Source organism: Callospermophilus lateralis, unplaced genomic scaffold (genome assembly GCF_048772815.1).
Source record: "Callospermophilus lateralis isolate mCalLat2 unplaced genomic scaffold, mCalLat2.hap1 Scaffold_386, whole genome shotgun sequence".
Classification (NCBI taxonomy): Eukaryota; Metazoa; Chordata; class Mammalia; order Rodentia; family Sciuridae; genus Callospermophilus; species Callospermophilus lateralis.
In genome coordinates, this window is record NW_027514285.1 from 1,304,401 (window position 1) to 1,320,664 (window position 16,264).

A 16,264-nucleotide genomic window follows, 5' to 3' on the forward strand; every position below is an offset into this window, starting at 1 on the left:
GCCCTAAAAAAAAATCTTAGTCCTAAAAAATCTGCCATCCCTGTCCCAATCCCAGGAAACTACTGATCTTTTTACTGTCTCCATAGTTTGCCCTCTTCAAAATATCATAGTTGGAGCTGTAAAATATGGTAGTTGTATTGCTTTTATTCCTCTGTGTTTTCCTGGTTTGATAGCTCATTTCTTTTGATTGCTGGATAAATTCCATGGACAGGATGCACCACAGTTTCTTTATTCATTCACCTAATGAAGGACATCTTGATTTTTGTTTTTGGAGACATTTTTGATTGTCACTATGTAAGCAGGGAAGGATGATACCGTCAGCTGCCCAGAAATACTGCTAAACATCCAACAACACACAGGAGATCCCCACAACAAAGAATCCCACTCAAAATGTCACTAGAGCTGAGATTGATAAGCTCTGTTCCAAATATATCCGAAGTAGTATAGAGAAAATATTTCAAGCACACACTTTAGTTTTATTTTGCTAGAGCACAGTTTGAGAAAATTAACTCCACAGCAATCCCAGGAGCAAGCTACGGTAGAAATTCCATTTAGTAGATGAAGAAACAACCTCGAGATGTTAGTAACATTCCTGATGGTTTTTCTCACAAAATAGCTAAAGGCAGGATTCAAATCTGGAGCTTCTGTCTCTAAGCTCAGTAGACACACAAGCCTCCTTATCATGTATGGTCTTCCCTTCTGCATTGTGTGTGGAGTCTTTATGTTTAATCAAAACGCTATTATGCTTTTTTCCCATAATGACTTAAATTTTTTGCACTTTAGGACTAGGGGTACAGTCGGTGGTAGAGTGTTTGCCTAGCATGCACAAAACCTGGCATTCGGTTTCCCAGCACCATAGAACAAAAAATTTTCTTGTAATCTTTTCCACTTAATTGAGGAAAAGCTCTTTGAGTACATATAGGTCTCACAGTGTCGTGGGGACCACAGAGATGAAGAAGCAGGCCAAGGTGCCTGTCCTCAGAGAGCCTTGTGTTCCTGGTGTCCTCATTATTTTCTCCCCTTTGATGCCTCAGAAGGTGAAGGTGTCATGATGCAGGTCCTCTGGTGAGTCAGCTCTTCTAGCCCAAAGCCTGTTCTCTCCAGAAAACCATTGGCTTAATGAAGCCAATGAAGCTTTAGATATCCCTGCCCGCCCCTCGCCCCCCACCCCCGTGGGCGCCTGTCCTGGTGTGGCTATCACCTTGGGTCTTCTTCCTGTGGCCATCTAGTTCTCCTGCAGATGGCAGCTGATCTGGATACTCAAGTTGGTTGTTCTTTTCAGTGCCCATTAGCAGCCTGCCCTCTCGATTTGTTCTTCCTGTTTGCCATGAAGAACAGCTGGCTGCGTTGCTTTAAAAGCCAGCATTTTTATTTGTTTGGGTTTGTTGCCTCTTCATATTTAGCATTTCTCATCTCTCTCAGCTTTATAGTGACACGTAGTCTGTGTCTGTGAAAATGAACTCTCTGATCCCCAACATATACCACACACACACCCTCCCTCTAAAATAATTCTTTTCTTTTAGCTGCCCTGTTTAATTTACATTATGTTTGCTTAATTTTTAGAGTTTTATTTTGGGGTATCAGGCAGGTATCATGTATTTGTTTGGTATAGTGCCTTTTTATTGGTTAAAATGAAAAATGCACACGGTTTTTCATGTATTTGTGCAAATGAGTGAGTGTATCTATCTGTGTGTGTGCGCACATTAGACCATACCGATGGGCAGATTATAAGCATGTCTTTTTCTCCTTTGGAATGTCAACTCCTGGAGCACAGAGATGACTAACCTGTGCCCTAGGTTTTTGGGTCTCGTTACAACTCTGACCCAGTCATTCTGTTTCTTTGAATTTTCTTCTATCTGCATGTTTTGTTTAGAACTGCAGAAACCCTGGCACGCCCTTACTGGGCAACACTGGTGAAATCTATGAATGGAACACTCTAACCAGCAGTGCATGTGTATGTATTGACCTGGAAACAGTCATGTTTTATTATGAGCAGAAAACAGCAAGTTACAAAACAACATATAAAAGTAGTATCATGCCATTGCATGAACATATAAAGAAAACTTTGAAGCCATATTTCTGGTTGCATTAGTTATTTCTGGTTGCTGGAGTTTAATGATTTTTTTTGTAATAAATGTGTAATGTATATTTAATATGTAAAGAAGTAAATAGCAAGATAAATACTGTGTAGATGCTTCTGCCCTAGAGGGACTTATGGAAATAGCAGTGACCATTCAACTTAGCAAATGTTTTCTTGTCTATTCAACAGCTACATGTGGAGTGCTGGCTAGATGCTGGGCACACAGCAGTGAACACAGTGTGCCCAAATCCTTGCCTCCACAGCACCATTCCAGAGCACACTTAGAGCCAGCTCTTTAGGAATGGGCACGTATAGGAAGTGCTGCTGGAGAGCAGGGAAGGAGCAGCGACTCTTGCAGACTAGAACCACCCCAGAGTTTCCATCGTTTCCCTGAAGACACTTGTGTGTGTGTGTGGACTAAGGGGAGCCGCCACGTTTGGGATGCTCATTGAAAGGATGAGATTTTCTCCAAGAGCAGGCATTGATTCATGTCTCTCATAGGCAGTTGGGGAGAGGTAGCCTAATTAGTTATGCAAGCCACTTACCTTTAGAATAGTCTGGATAAAATGGAAGGCCCTGTTTCCTGTCACGTCCTGTGATTACTCTGGTTGCCTGCACGCTCATCTGAACTAATGGGCTTTTTGGCATCATCTCCCTAAGTGCATCATAGGGAATGAATTTCTCTACTAAGGAGCCTCGTTATGACTTTGTCAAGCTGGGTTGTGATTTAGTGATGGCACTACTTGCCTTCCAGACACAGGATGGCAAGAAATGGGGGGCCCTGCTGGTGCTTAAGTGCAGGCAGCCCCTGTCTGAGATTAATCATCACATGGCAGGTGGTCTTGTGCTGAAACGTGGACCAGACAGGAGGCACATGAGTGGATGGTTCTCTCTCTCCTGCTGTCCCAGGGCTGGGCTTCCATTTTTAGAATCCAGTTGTTAGAGCTGGGGCTGGGGCTGGGGCTGATTGGTAGAGCACTTGCCTAGCATATATAAGGCACTGAGTTTGAGCCTCAGCACCACATAAAAATAAATAAATAAAATAAAGGTATCGTGTCCATCTATAACTAAAAGAATATTTAAAAAAAAGAATCCAGTTGTTTAAAAAAGGGATACCAGTTGATTAAAAAGGGGATAAATGAGGCAGGCAGAAATGATTTCTTTTTTGAAATTAGGATAGTGCTTTCTGACCTAATGATTGAATTTTAAGTTTCTTCAATCTCATTATCTGTCACGACACACGACTAAACCAGTTAGGATCACTCCAGGTGAACTGGGCTGGCATGAAATAATCACCAAAGAGAAATACCTTTTTCTTTAGGTTCTGAGACGGCTCCCCTGACCCAGCTCCCACAATGGAGGCAAGATGGGTAAGAAAGAGCACACCTCGAACCTGGTGTTATTGGGGAGAAGCCATTCAAATGAGGCAAGGGGTAGGATTACAAAGGAACAAGTGAGTGTAACTCCACCCCACCAGGTAATGCCTACTCCTGGAGCCACGTCTCATTATCCAAGTGGAGGTAAAGTCCAAGTTATTTCAAGGCGCAATAATTGTTCAGTATCTCTTGCTCGGGACTTAAGGACATGTATTTCTAGAGTGGCTCCTGACATTTATCTATTCCAGAAATTGAGAGCTTGCGGATTAGTCTCAGAAATGATACGGCCATCGTTTTCTCTCGGCTGTGTTTTAGAATCATGCTGAGAACTATTAAAAATTCCAACCTTAGCCCAGAACAATTAAATCAGAAGGGGTGGGAGCCTGGATAGCAGTGTCTCAGAGCTCCTGAGTGAGTCCAGTGTGCAACCCACACTGAGAATGTGGGTAATGTCACTGCCCCCTACACAGAGCAAAGAGTTTTACCTTCTAAAACAGATAACAGCAAAAATATAACAATTTTATTCTTTCTTTTTTATAAGACAGATTTCTATTTATTTATTTATTTATTTATTTATTTATTTATTTATTTATTTATTTATTTGTATGTGGTGCTGAGGATTGAACCCAGGGACTTGCATGTGCTACGCGAGAGTGCTCTACTGCTGAGCCACAACCCCAGCCCCAATTTTGTCCTTTCGTTGGAAGAAGAGGCATGACAGTGAGCTCATTGGGATGTACTAATGTGGTTTGATTTTAAGCCACATCTGTGGTTCAGCCATTTCCAAGGCTTGATCACTGTGAAATCCTGAGAACTTGTAACCCTTTGTATGGCTGTGAGATGTGTATATACAAGTTTGAGAGATTTTTCTTGTTTGGCCAATAAACAGTGTGTCTTTCAGCTTGGTTTTGTCCTTTTGTTGGCTAAGGTGTTTTTCATGGGCCGCCTGGGTCCTTGGCTCCTTATTCTTCTGTCCTGTCCGTGTGGCTCCTTCACACCTGCCCATCCTCCAGTGGCTTTCCGGTCCACTGTCAGATGTGTGTGAAGAAATTCCAACTAAACTATTTGCATGGTGTATCTTAGTGTTTTTCATTGTTTCTGGGAAGTGTGTTGTTTCTGATCTTGAAATGCAAGATGCAGCCTTTTAAAATAGGCATTAATTTTTCTCTGGACTGCCTTTGTTGTTGCTTCTTTGGATTTTAAACCTTAGGTTTTTGAACTCTATCCTGGAAAGTTCCTGCAAATCTCTGTCTTGCTGATGTGTCTCTCTTTAAAGCCAAAGCATTTTTCATTTTTCCCAGTGTTGAAGTGCAGCCCTTGGTCAGTCTCTCTTTCCTGTCCCATTGACGGGGAGTGACAGTGATGCCTATAATAAGAGCATAGCAACTAAATCCACATATCATTGTTTTCTAGCTAACAGCCTTCTGGATGTTTGGCCCTTAGGGATGGAGAGTGCCATGCCAGGCCATGCCTAGATCTCACTGGGCACCCAACCAAGACTGAGTAGAGATATTTGTTAGTGATAACCAGGTACTGGCATTGCTGAGTTCATTGCCCACTTTTAAGTCAATGCACTATGCTTCTGTACAGTGCTAAAGCCATGTTCTGTTGCAACACCTCCAGGCATTGGGAAGATAACTAGCTAGTTTTTCAGTGTAGAGTGAGCACATCGCACATGGCACATGGCACAGGGCACGGTCTGCCTTTGGCTGCTCACAGCCTCCCATTGCATTATGTTCGTTGGTGTTCTCACTCCCAACTCTGAGCAGACCTGCAGAGGCACAGACACACCCTGTTGGGCATCCAGCCCACACCTCCCATTTTTTGGCCTTTCTAGGTGAGTTTGCCTTCTCATCCTCTACAGTTTCTCAGTTAAGATACCATTTATTTTGCACAAAAGTGTTAGTATTTCTGAAGTATGTACTGTTTGCCAGGTGCTCTGCTGGGTGCTGGGGCACTGCTGAGTGTAAGACAGCTGTGATCCCAGCCTCCTTAATACCTGTCATCTAAAGGGGCAGACAGTGGCCAGAAGAAATTGTTCTGTGGTTCAGAGCTGGAATTCTTCTTGAATGTAGGATGTGAGATTGCAGGAGGATAAACGGTTGAGGTCCAAAAGGAACTGTCTTGAAATGAGTGATAAACTTGCAGCTACTTCTCAGCAGGGAGACAACATGGGCTTGTAAAAGCAAAAAGAGTGACGTGGTGAGTTAACAGTTAAGAGCAGGCATGCCCACCTACCGTCCCCCCACAGAAATTTGCTCTAGAGTGAAATGACACTGGGTTGTAGTGGCCTTGTGTGTCCTCTCAGGGCCTGAGCTCAGTGTGACCAATGAGGAAGATTTTCAAAGAGCTCAGGGTGACAGTCACGAACAAAGGATACCTGTTCTTCACACAGAGGCACCCAGATGCAAACATCAACTTATCTGGTGTTCAGCCAGGTAAAACTCTGCTTAGTAAGAAGCCTTGTGATCATTGTGGGGAGTGCTTCCTCCCTAGAGAAGCCAGTACCCTGAGGGCATGATATGAGGAAGGTAGGCCTTGACAGGTGTGCTTCTGCTGAGCAGGGCTGAGCTGGAGGGATTGAAGAGCCTGGTCCAGCGAACTCTGCTGGACTGGGGTTTCAGAGGCATGCGCTATCCCCTCTTTCCTCATTACACATAAGAATCTGTAATAGTTCCTTTAATTGGATGGTATTTAGGGAACTAAAAGAAAAGGCCTTGGGAGATAAAGATGGGACAATTAAAAAGAGATTCTATTGAATGTAGCCCAGCTCCTAACTAAATATATTTAACTTTGAAATGAAGCGTGGCTAGGACCTGGTCCAAAAATTTTCCCGTATCTCAATGAAACGTAGTTAAGGACTGGTGGGGGTGGTTGGGGGGAGACCTGTGCCACAGTTTCGTGATATTTATAGGAACCTTTCTTAAATCAGTGGCAGCACAAATTAGAGCCCATCATACAGTCCACCTCATGCACATAAGCCATTTGCAACTTATTTGGAAAGCCTTTCTGCTCCCCGTTGAGGGCCTTCCAGGGGCCAGTAATAGTTAATCAGCACTCTGTAAACATTGTCTCACTTAACATCATAGTAATTATTATTATTATCCTCTCTCAGGATTTTTGTGCAGGGTTGTATAGCTAATAAACGCCAGAACTGACTGGAACCTCTTTCTGTCTGATTCGGGCAACTCTGCTCTTTCTTCTCCTGGTTCTAGGTAATCAGTGTGACTCCGTCTTTGCAAAACAATGAGTTGATAGTTTTAGGGACTTAAACCTCTCTGGAAGAAAATGTGGGATGTATTTATTATTTCTTTCCCTGTTGCATGCTAGGTCCTGTCTACCTGCTGCAAATTGGCCTTGTTCATCTTTTTGATTTCCACAGGTTTTAATTTTAAAAAGAAGGCAGGCATCTCATCATCTTTCTTCCCTCCCACCCCAGTACTGGGGATGCTTTACCCAGGACTGCTTTACCACTGAACTGCCTCCCCAGTCCCTTATGTTTTTATTTTGAGACAGGGTTCCAGTAAATTGCTGAAGGTGACTCTTGAACTTGTGATCCTCCTACTTCAGCCTTTCAAGTTAACAGGAATTTACAGATGTGCACCATGGTGCCTGGCCCACGTTCCACGAAGGAGTCACTGGTAATTTGCCTCCATAGTTGGACTGTGACTGTAAATGACTGCTAGAGTTGGCTTTTATCTGACTGTACTCTGTTGTCAGATAGTTTTCCTGTTCTCATCAACCAAATGTGAGACTTGTAGACCCTCATGCTCTTCCTACTGCGGAAGCAAAGCAGTAGCACTAATAAGGGAAACAGAACTTGGATTCGTGAGAAGGGTACTCAGCCCTTGAATGCACTTTAAATATATTATCTCATGTCATTCTCCCCTCCGTCTGCATGAAGGTCTGCTGCTGTCCTCTAGGTAGGTGAAGAAAGAGTTAAGGGTCACCAGAGAGCCAACAGTGTTGGACTCAAGCCCAAATCTGTCCAGCTCATGCTACCTGTACAGGGCCACACTCTTACACTGTGAGAAGTCACATTGGGTGTTATGAGTGGCCAGGGTGGTGGTTTAACAAAGCTGACTTTATGGCACACAGAGGAGGTGACTGTCTTGTAAAGTGACCAGTTCACAAAATAATCCAAGGAAACCGATGCAGTGATGAGCAGTAGTGGCCACCCTTGAGGCTGCAGTGAGCAGAGCTGATTTTGAGTGCCTCCCCAGCTCTGAGGTTGGTGGTGAGGTCGGGTCAGTCAGACTTACTGTGCATTGCTGTCATTTCATGCTGCGTCAAATCTGAACATGTCTTATCACCCCACTGTGACTGAAGGATAATTTAATATGTCACAAGGCAATTTGGTTTGAGGAAATGGTCTGCTAAGGCACAGAGGATAGACGTTAGAAGGTAGGGAAGAGCCAGAATTCAAGTACTGCCTCAGTTGTGCGGCTGAATCCACTCTTACCCTGTGGGGCACCCACTTGCTGGTTTGAAAAGTTGGTGGGTCTCCAGTTTCTTTTCACATTGGTGTGTGCAGATAGCAGCCTCAGAATCGGCTGGGTTTTTGAAATGCTGAATTTGAGGATCTATTCTGGACCTAATAAACCAGAACCTGGATTTTTATGAGTTTCCCTGGTAGCTGGGCACACTGGTGCATGCCTGTAATCCCAGCAACTCAGTAGGGTGAGGTAGGAGGATTCTAAGTTCAAAGCCAGCCTCAGCAATTTAGCAAGGCCCTAAACAACTTAGAAAGACCCTGTCTCGAGAAATAAAATAGGGCTGAGGATGTGGCTAAGTGGTTAGCACTCTGGATTCAATCCCTGGCATCAAAAAAAAAAAAAAGGGTTCCCACTGTTTGTGTACAGTGTGAAAAGTGAACTTCAGAACAAGAAGGGCAGTTCTGGAGACTTTGAGCCAAGGAAGTTGTTTATCAGGTAAGCCAATTAGAACTAATTTTTCTTACTTTTTAACACTTGCCAAGTATTTTGTACAGTAGTATCCCAGACAGAGCTTCTAACTACACAAACATGGCATGATTAGTGATGATCATGATTATAGAGTTAGGAAACATTTTTATGTGTGTCCTGTACTCTGCACCCACCACAATCTTGTAAAATAATCTCATCCTGCTACAGATAATAAAACTGAAGCATAGAGATTCCATGACATGCCCAGAGTTGTACCGTGAAATCAGTAGCATATTTGAACTTTGCTCTTAAAACCTCAAGTTCAAGTTCAGAGATTGCTTTTCTTTTCATCATCTAGAGTTTTCAAATTGAGATATTAGAAATCCTCATTGGCACCACTACACTTCTGTAGGTACACTGGTACATACAGGGAACATGAGACAGTTGTAGATGAAGAAAAGTCTGCACCAGGAATGGAATTCTGTAGAATGGAATTCTGTATATCCTTGAGTTATGATCTTTGGAAAGTTTCCTGGATGCTCTGGATTTAGATCCTGGACAGCAAACCACTTTCCCTCCCTTGATTCCTGGCCTACCATTCCTTCACCTCCCTTTCTCCAAAGCTCACAGCTCAAAAGAGTGTTCTTTAGAAAGCTTCCCCTCTGGAGTGGATTGGGGGCAGGAGACAGGCAGGTGGCTGCTTCTGTTACAAAGCTGACCACTCCATCTTTACAGCCTGTCTGTAAGCTCCCTGAGGAGCCAGAGAGCCCAGTTCTTCGTGGCCTGCAGTCTGGCATCTGGGCCCTTCGTGTGTGCCAAGTGAGGGAAGGCAAACATGGTCCTGATCAGACTGTTTTCTCCTCCATTTCTTCTCCCCTGCTCTCTGCTTTCTGTGGACTTTATTAATAGCATCTGAAAGGGGAAAGAGGGAGAGAAAGAGTGCCAAGTTAAGACTCAAGTTCTTCAGCTTTGGGGAAGCATTTTATGAATGGGAGTCTGGCTTGGGGCTTGAGGATGATCTAGTCCTGGCAGTGAGTAGACGGGTGTTGGTTGTGATTGACATGGAGTGCTTGCACGTTCTTTCCTCAGTGCCCTCTCCTAAGTAGTGGAATCTGACAAGTGACCTTCTAGGGACCCCAGAGTCATCAGAACTTCCCACAGTTTGGCAAATTTTAACATATGGCAGCTTGAGATCATACGGGGAAACATAAGCCAGTGAATGAGTCTCACCTCCTGCTGTGTAAGTGGGGGCTTTGACTACTTTTTCACAATGTGAGTGAAATGTTTTCAATATCAACTCCACTAATTCACGCTATTTACTACCTTCCCTAACTCTGGTTTGTCTAACTTACCTACTACTTCTTCCCATCTTCTATTCCTTCCCACATCTCTGTTCTCACTGGTCCCTTGGGAGACAGGAAGATAAGTGTTATTGCATGTAGGAGTCCCCATCCCATTCCTTATTTTTTTTTCTGAGAACAGCAGGGGAAAGTGGCAGGAGAGGACTTTCTGCGAACCTTTTCCTTTATGAGGACAGCAAGTCCTGGAGTGGGGAGGTGTGGAGGCAGAGGTGAGGGGGATGAACAAGAAACCGACCTCAGTCTTAAGTAATTATTTTCCCTGGAATTAACTTATTTTAAAATATAAACTTTATCAACTGTCCATTTCTGGCCCTCGCATTTTCCTTGGGTGTCAGTTCTGGTTTCTTCTGAGTTTTTCTGTCGTGAAGAGAATTTGAGGTTTGCATTCTGAGAGTGTTCTGTAATGTTCCATTTATATACCAGCCTTCCTCATTTCTGGCCCGAGGGGTATGTGAATATGTACAAGAATCCGAGGTTCGCTTTTAGCTGCAGCAGAGGCAGGCCTCAGGGGAAAAGTCAAGATAACTGGATTCCTGAAATGGTAACTTGGCAACTCCTTTTTTCTATTCCTCAGCGTGCAAAATATTCTTTGGTTTTAGAAGATGAACAGCTCGTTCTTGGGAAGGTCTCCATTAGTTTGATGCATCGAATACATCAAGAACCCTTACAGTTCTGCTGCCTGTAAGGCAAGCCACAGCTCCTTGGCTTGAAAGTCTGTCATCGCAAGTGGGAAGGTACATATGATAGGATACCAAAATTGGTCCCGCAGGACTTGACACAAAGAAATGGAGGAAAACTCTTATCCTGTGGATTCAATGCAGGGTATAAGGATTTGTGCTGGTTCAGAGCATCTGCAGGGAAATAGTCCACAAGTAAAGATGACCCAGCAGTTTGGAATTGGTGGAAGTGGTTTGACGTTTTGAAAGGTTTCATAAACGTGGCGCAGCTTGGGAGGAATGACTGCCTTGGAAAGAGGGGTAGATGGAAGGACTGTCTTTACTTAGGAAGTCAGCCACACATCCTCCGGTGGACTAGATTAGCTGTAATAGCCCTGATTCGGGTGTGCTCCCTCTTTCCAAGAAGGCTTTCCTGGCTGGATATGAGACCCTCCTGGGGAGGAGCAGCAGTCCTGGACCTCCACGTAGGGCTGGTGCAGTATGCTCTGGGCATCCCAGGTGACAATGTAGTGGTGCTCAGCAGATTGAGAACGTAGCCTGTGGAGGGCTGTGGAGTGCTGGGGGACTTGCTTTTTACCTGCATAGTGCCTTTCCTCCAAGGACATATGTTGTTGGAGGTAATGTGAGGAAGATAAGTAATGCAACTGTACAACAACTCACCCAGAGTTTGTGAGCCATAGAGATGTGCACAGGGCCATGAGGAATGTTGGCAAATAGATTCAGTATCCCTTTGCATTCATTCACGTGGTCTCACGATATCTGTGGAATGTCCTTCACATCATCATCACTGTTCAGGCTCAGAGACGTGAAGATGCATATGGCATTACTTTGGCCTTCAGTGACTAACTGTCTAGTGCCAGGGCACTTCATAAGTGATACCAGGGCAGCAAAGCAGGTGCAGCTGCAGCTTCATGGTTACCTTATTTGCTATTCTAAGTCTGAACGTTAACCATTCTGACAACAGAACATTATGTCAGCACCGTACAGGTGCTGTCGCCTTCCCACTATGCCTGTGTAGCTTGGCTAAGTACGTTTAAGCTCTTTAAGGACAGCCTCCCTCCCACTGCCCTGCTGACTGTCTTGATGGGGATTAACATGACTTCTGAGTGTTCTTTCCTCCCTTGATCTTAGAAGTAATGAGAGCGAGCTGCGGAGCTCTGTGAATGCCCAGCTGCAGGGGGACACACAGGAGGAAGCGTGTCCTCCTGCACATTTGCAGGGAGCTACTACCTGTCTGGAGCTCTGCATCCTCTTGGAATTACCCTCCTGTGAACAGTTCTTTCACCAAGGGCTGCTATTCTCCAGCAGCTGTTTCAGAAGAATGGAGTTATTCTGAGGAGTGAGGTCAGGGCACCTAAATTGAGTGGTGGTACCCTTGAAGTTAAACACTAGGACCAGAAAGCTTAGAACTAGTTTAAAAGTCAGTTTTTTATTTTTTTTAAAAAAAGCCCCAGATGAAGTCTCAAGCATCCTCCTCACACATTCGCATTTATCAACTGGAGTCCCTTTCAGGCTGATGGATCCCTGGTGGTGGGGGGAGCTGTGCCCTGCATGGGTGGGGATGCAGCAGCCGGGCTGGGCAGAGCTGTGGGGTGGCTCAGTGTGAGGCAAGAGCCTGATAAGCTGCGTGTGAAGCTGACTGAAGGCATTGCAGGGGGAGAAACCCGAGAAGGAGGAAGGTCACCGCAGAAACCTGATGGGGTGGGAGAGTCTGCGTTTGAAATTTTAGGGAGAAGTCAGGTCAGTTTACCTAACTGTCCCTGGTTTGCTGATGCTAGACTGAGTGTGAAGGACCGGGAGTACAAAGATGGCTCCCAGACATTGCCGCGAGGCATGCAGTCTGTTAGAGGACACTCACAGCTAATCATGTTGTGTGAAATGTGACGTGATAATGACTTTTGACATAATCTAGATCTGGAGTTTGCCACACCAGCCTGGTGAAACAGGCTTTTGTTTTACAGATGAGGAGGGCTTAGGGGATTTGCTCCAAGAACTGGGCTTCACTCCTTGGCCTTTGGAGTTTAGGTTCCCATAACAGCATCAGGCTGTTTTCTCATTGGCTGGAAAAATTAGCCTAATTAGCTCCATCATCAGTTTATCTCCCTTCTCAAAGATGGATGGGTGAACCGGGCATGGTGGTACATGCCTCTAATCCCAGCAGCTCAGGAGGCTGAGGCAGGAGGATTGCAAATTCAGAGCCAACCTCAGCAACTTAAGCATCTAGCAAGACCCTCAAAATAAAAAAAGATGGATGGGTGAATGGTAGGGGTGGGTGGATAAATTAATAAATCACTTAGCATTGTTCATAAAGGAGGGTGTGGTTTCTTGAGTGCATACATGCCACCACCTACTTGGTCTAAGTTCTTCCTAATCTGAAACAACCATACCTGCTTTTTTCTTATGTGAGATTATCCCCCAACCTCAGTCAAAACGTCCTCCACCCTGTCATTTTACCCTCTATCCATTATCCGTGTAACCAATGTTTGCCTGTTCTAGGCTATGCCACAGGCAGGGAACATACCCAAGATGTGTGAAGTCCTCTCCCTGACTCCTTGGTGTTTATGTATTCATCCTTGATGAGAATCAAGTGATTCAGCTTAACACTCTTCCCTGTGTTCCTCCCTGCTCTGATATTAGGAATCACTCCCTCTTTTTGAGCAGTACCCTTGAAGGTCCTCCTCAGGTTGGTCTTCTGGGATGTCTTCCACAAACGGTGCTTGCTTTCCTGTTTTGATCTCTACAGTCCTCCTCAATCTGCACCATTCTCTGTATTATGAGGGTCTGTTTTCTTAAAATATTAATATATATCTTGTTAATAAACAGATGCCTAGACAAATGTCCCTTGAGGGTGTGAACTTATTCTTCCTTATCATTTCATAATGATGAGCACATAGATAGGGCTACGTTTGGGATGTTGAATGTTCCCCAAAGTCCCTTGGTCCCCAGGGCAGCTCTGTTGGGAAGTGGTGGACTTTAGGAAGAGGAGGGGGATGGTGAAAGGTTCTTAAGTTGCTGAGGATGTGCCCTTGAAGGAGATTGTGAGATCTTGTTCCCTTCCTTTTTTTCTTTTGCTCTTTGGCCGTGAGGCAATTTTACTCTGCCACACGTCCCACCATGATGTTCCACCTCACCACAGGCCCAGAGTCATGGAGGGCCAACTGATCATAGACTGGAATCTCTTAAACTGTGAGCTAAAATAACCCTTTTTCTCTTATAAATTGATTTTCTCAGGTATTTTGTTATAGTTGCAGGAAGCTGACCAATATAGATGTTAGGTTGTTTGCTCACTTGTGCATTGGTTTGGGCCCTTACATACCTTTTTAAGCTTGGTAAACATGTTGAATGTTGTGTATTTTGATTTCCTTCCTCAGTTTTGGTGTAGATGTGATGAATATAGAGCTGGGGTGTGACTCAGTAGAGCACTTGCCTAGCATGTAGAAGGTTCTGGAGCACTGCAAGCAAATGAATGATATAGAAGGATCTGGAGGTGATAATGGAGCCCCTGTTGAACACTGTGTGCATCAGGCATTGTCCTGATGCTTGCATGCTTTAACCATTGGTGCATACAGCTGCAGCAGCCCTCATTTGATAGGGGAGGAAACTGAAGCATGAAAGTATTAAGTAACCTTCTTGAGCAGGACTAGAAGCTCATGAATTCTGGCTCCTCACACCTGCAACATCAGCACACTCAGTCCAGAAAAGGGATCCTCTAGCTGCTTGATTTTGTGAATCACATTTGTGTTTTATGTCACACCAAGTGTTGGGCTCAAGCCTAAGGTAAACCCCAAATCTCTTGTATGTGCTGGGGAAAACAGCTGCAGAGTGAGTGCTAGCTTTGCCATTGGCGAATCCTGAACAACCCTGCGGATTCGTTTTGCAGCAGTTTTTACTTTGGTCCTGTTTTCCCCAAAGCTCGTTGCTAGTATTTTATAAGAAGCCTGAGACAGTGGCCTTTACAACGTGCTCTTCCCTCGGAGCCTCTTGAAACCTTGAGGAAACCCCAGCGCTTCTCCAGGCCTTGTTTTTCTCATCTGGTAAATGGAGGTGATAGTTATGCCTGGCAGGTCCCTTGTGAGGGAGGAAGGCAGTGCCTGTTACCTCCCAGGTCCCGACACCTGGGGGCTCCCAGTAACTGGGAGCTGAAAGCAACAGTAGAAACCTGTCCTTGCAAGCAGTGGGTTTGTTGGTTGGTTTGTTTTTTAATTTAGGGCAGGCACCAGATGATTATTTTTGTGCCAGCAGGGCCTTGGGATCATTATTTTGTTTATACTTTTTATCAATATTCGGGATTTGTTGATACTTATCAGCAGGAACAAACCATCCTCAAGTCACAGCAGGAACCAGAGGTGGCAGAGCCTCCACTGTGATTGGCATAAACAAACCTTTCATGTTGATAAGGAAAGCCTGGCCATCGCCTGCGGAAGACGTGCACTGGTGCACCCTTATTCCAGCGAGATTCTGAATGCCAGATTGACACCAATCGTGGCTGCCTTCCCGGGGCTTTCAGAAAAACAACCAACCTGATGTGTTTATTTTCCCAAAGATGTCCGAGTTACAATTGGCTGGGTGTCTGAGCTGCTACATGTGTCACAACGCTCTTCATTTCTGTAATTAGAACAGTTTGTTTTTTAAATGGCTGTTGAGTAGGTAAACAAGATGATGATTACATTTTTCTTTGATTTTTATTTAGACCACCAGAAATGTTCCTAATGATAAGATCATTGTGTTTTGGCCAACATGCAAAGGATCTCTTCATTCATGAAATTCCATGTTCGCTTGTGCTCACAAGCTGGGACCATTTCAGTTTTTTCTTGGTGGCTCGAAACTCCTGGAGTCTTCTACTTTTACTTGGGTTTCTAGAAGGGCATCATGGAAGGCTGACTACTTCAAGTCATCGCTGGGCTATCCTGGGGTTTATTTTGCTAGTACTTTCCTTTGTGCTCGCTGGTTGAAAGTGTGCGCTGGTTGGCAGCCCTTCTTCCTCTCTGGGGTCTGGTGGTTCACTGAAGTGGCTCACGTTTGGCTGGGAAGGAAGACTGCACTGTCAAGGAATCAGGAGGACCCCTATTGTTGGGGAGGGGTCTGTTTACTTTCTCAGGTCTGGAATAGGACATGGGTGGCAGAGTTTTCAGTTCCTTCCCCATGGGCATTGGGACTAATCTTTGTGAGCAGCCATCTGTCCTCTCTCTGCAAGTAGTTTAAAGAAAGGGGTGATCTGTTTTGTTACCCTCTAAGGAGAGCTCACATTCTTTGTGGCAGGAAGGAGACTCAGGAGGGCTGTTTTTCCATCTCTGGGGACTGAAGCCCTCATGCTTTGTCAGTGGTTGCTGTGATACAAGTGACCCTCCCGCCAAGGCTGTATCTTACATCACTCTGTACGTGTGGTCACCAAGTTTCATTGTCACTGGTTCCCAAACATAGGCAAGGAAGTGGCTGCTTTTGTTGGTGGTGACATTTGTCTTCCTAAATCCCCACTGTACTGGGCTCAGATCTCAGGCCAGCTTCACTCTCACTTGCTCTTCATAAAACTCGGCTCACCTGTCCTGCTTCAAGTCTGTCTTGGGTTCCTGCTCCCCGTAGGGAAAAGTTGAGTTTCCACAATTGGGCTTTTGCCTTTGTGGCCTTCCATTGCACCTGAATTCTGGGGGCTGAATTACACTGTCATTGCTTGATGTCAGCTATGTATGTCATTTTCATTTGCCCAGATAGCATTTTCCTGCCGTTACTACTCCAGTCATTGAGATCTTGGGTTTATGATTACTAATTTCCAGGTATTATTATGCATATTTCTAAAGGCATCTTTAGGGCCTCCAAATTTAGGTGCCTGCACATTTAGTTGGTCATGTTCGTCCCTTTTTAGGGCTGG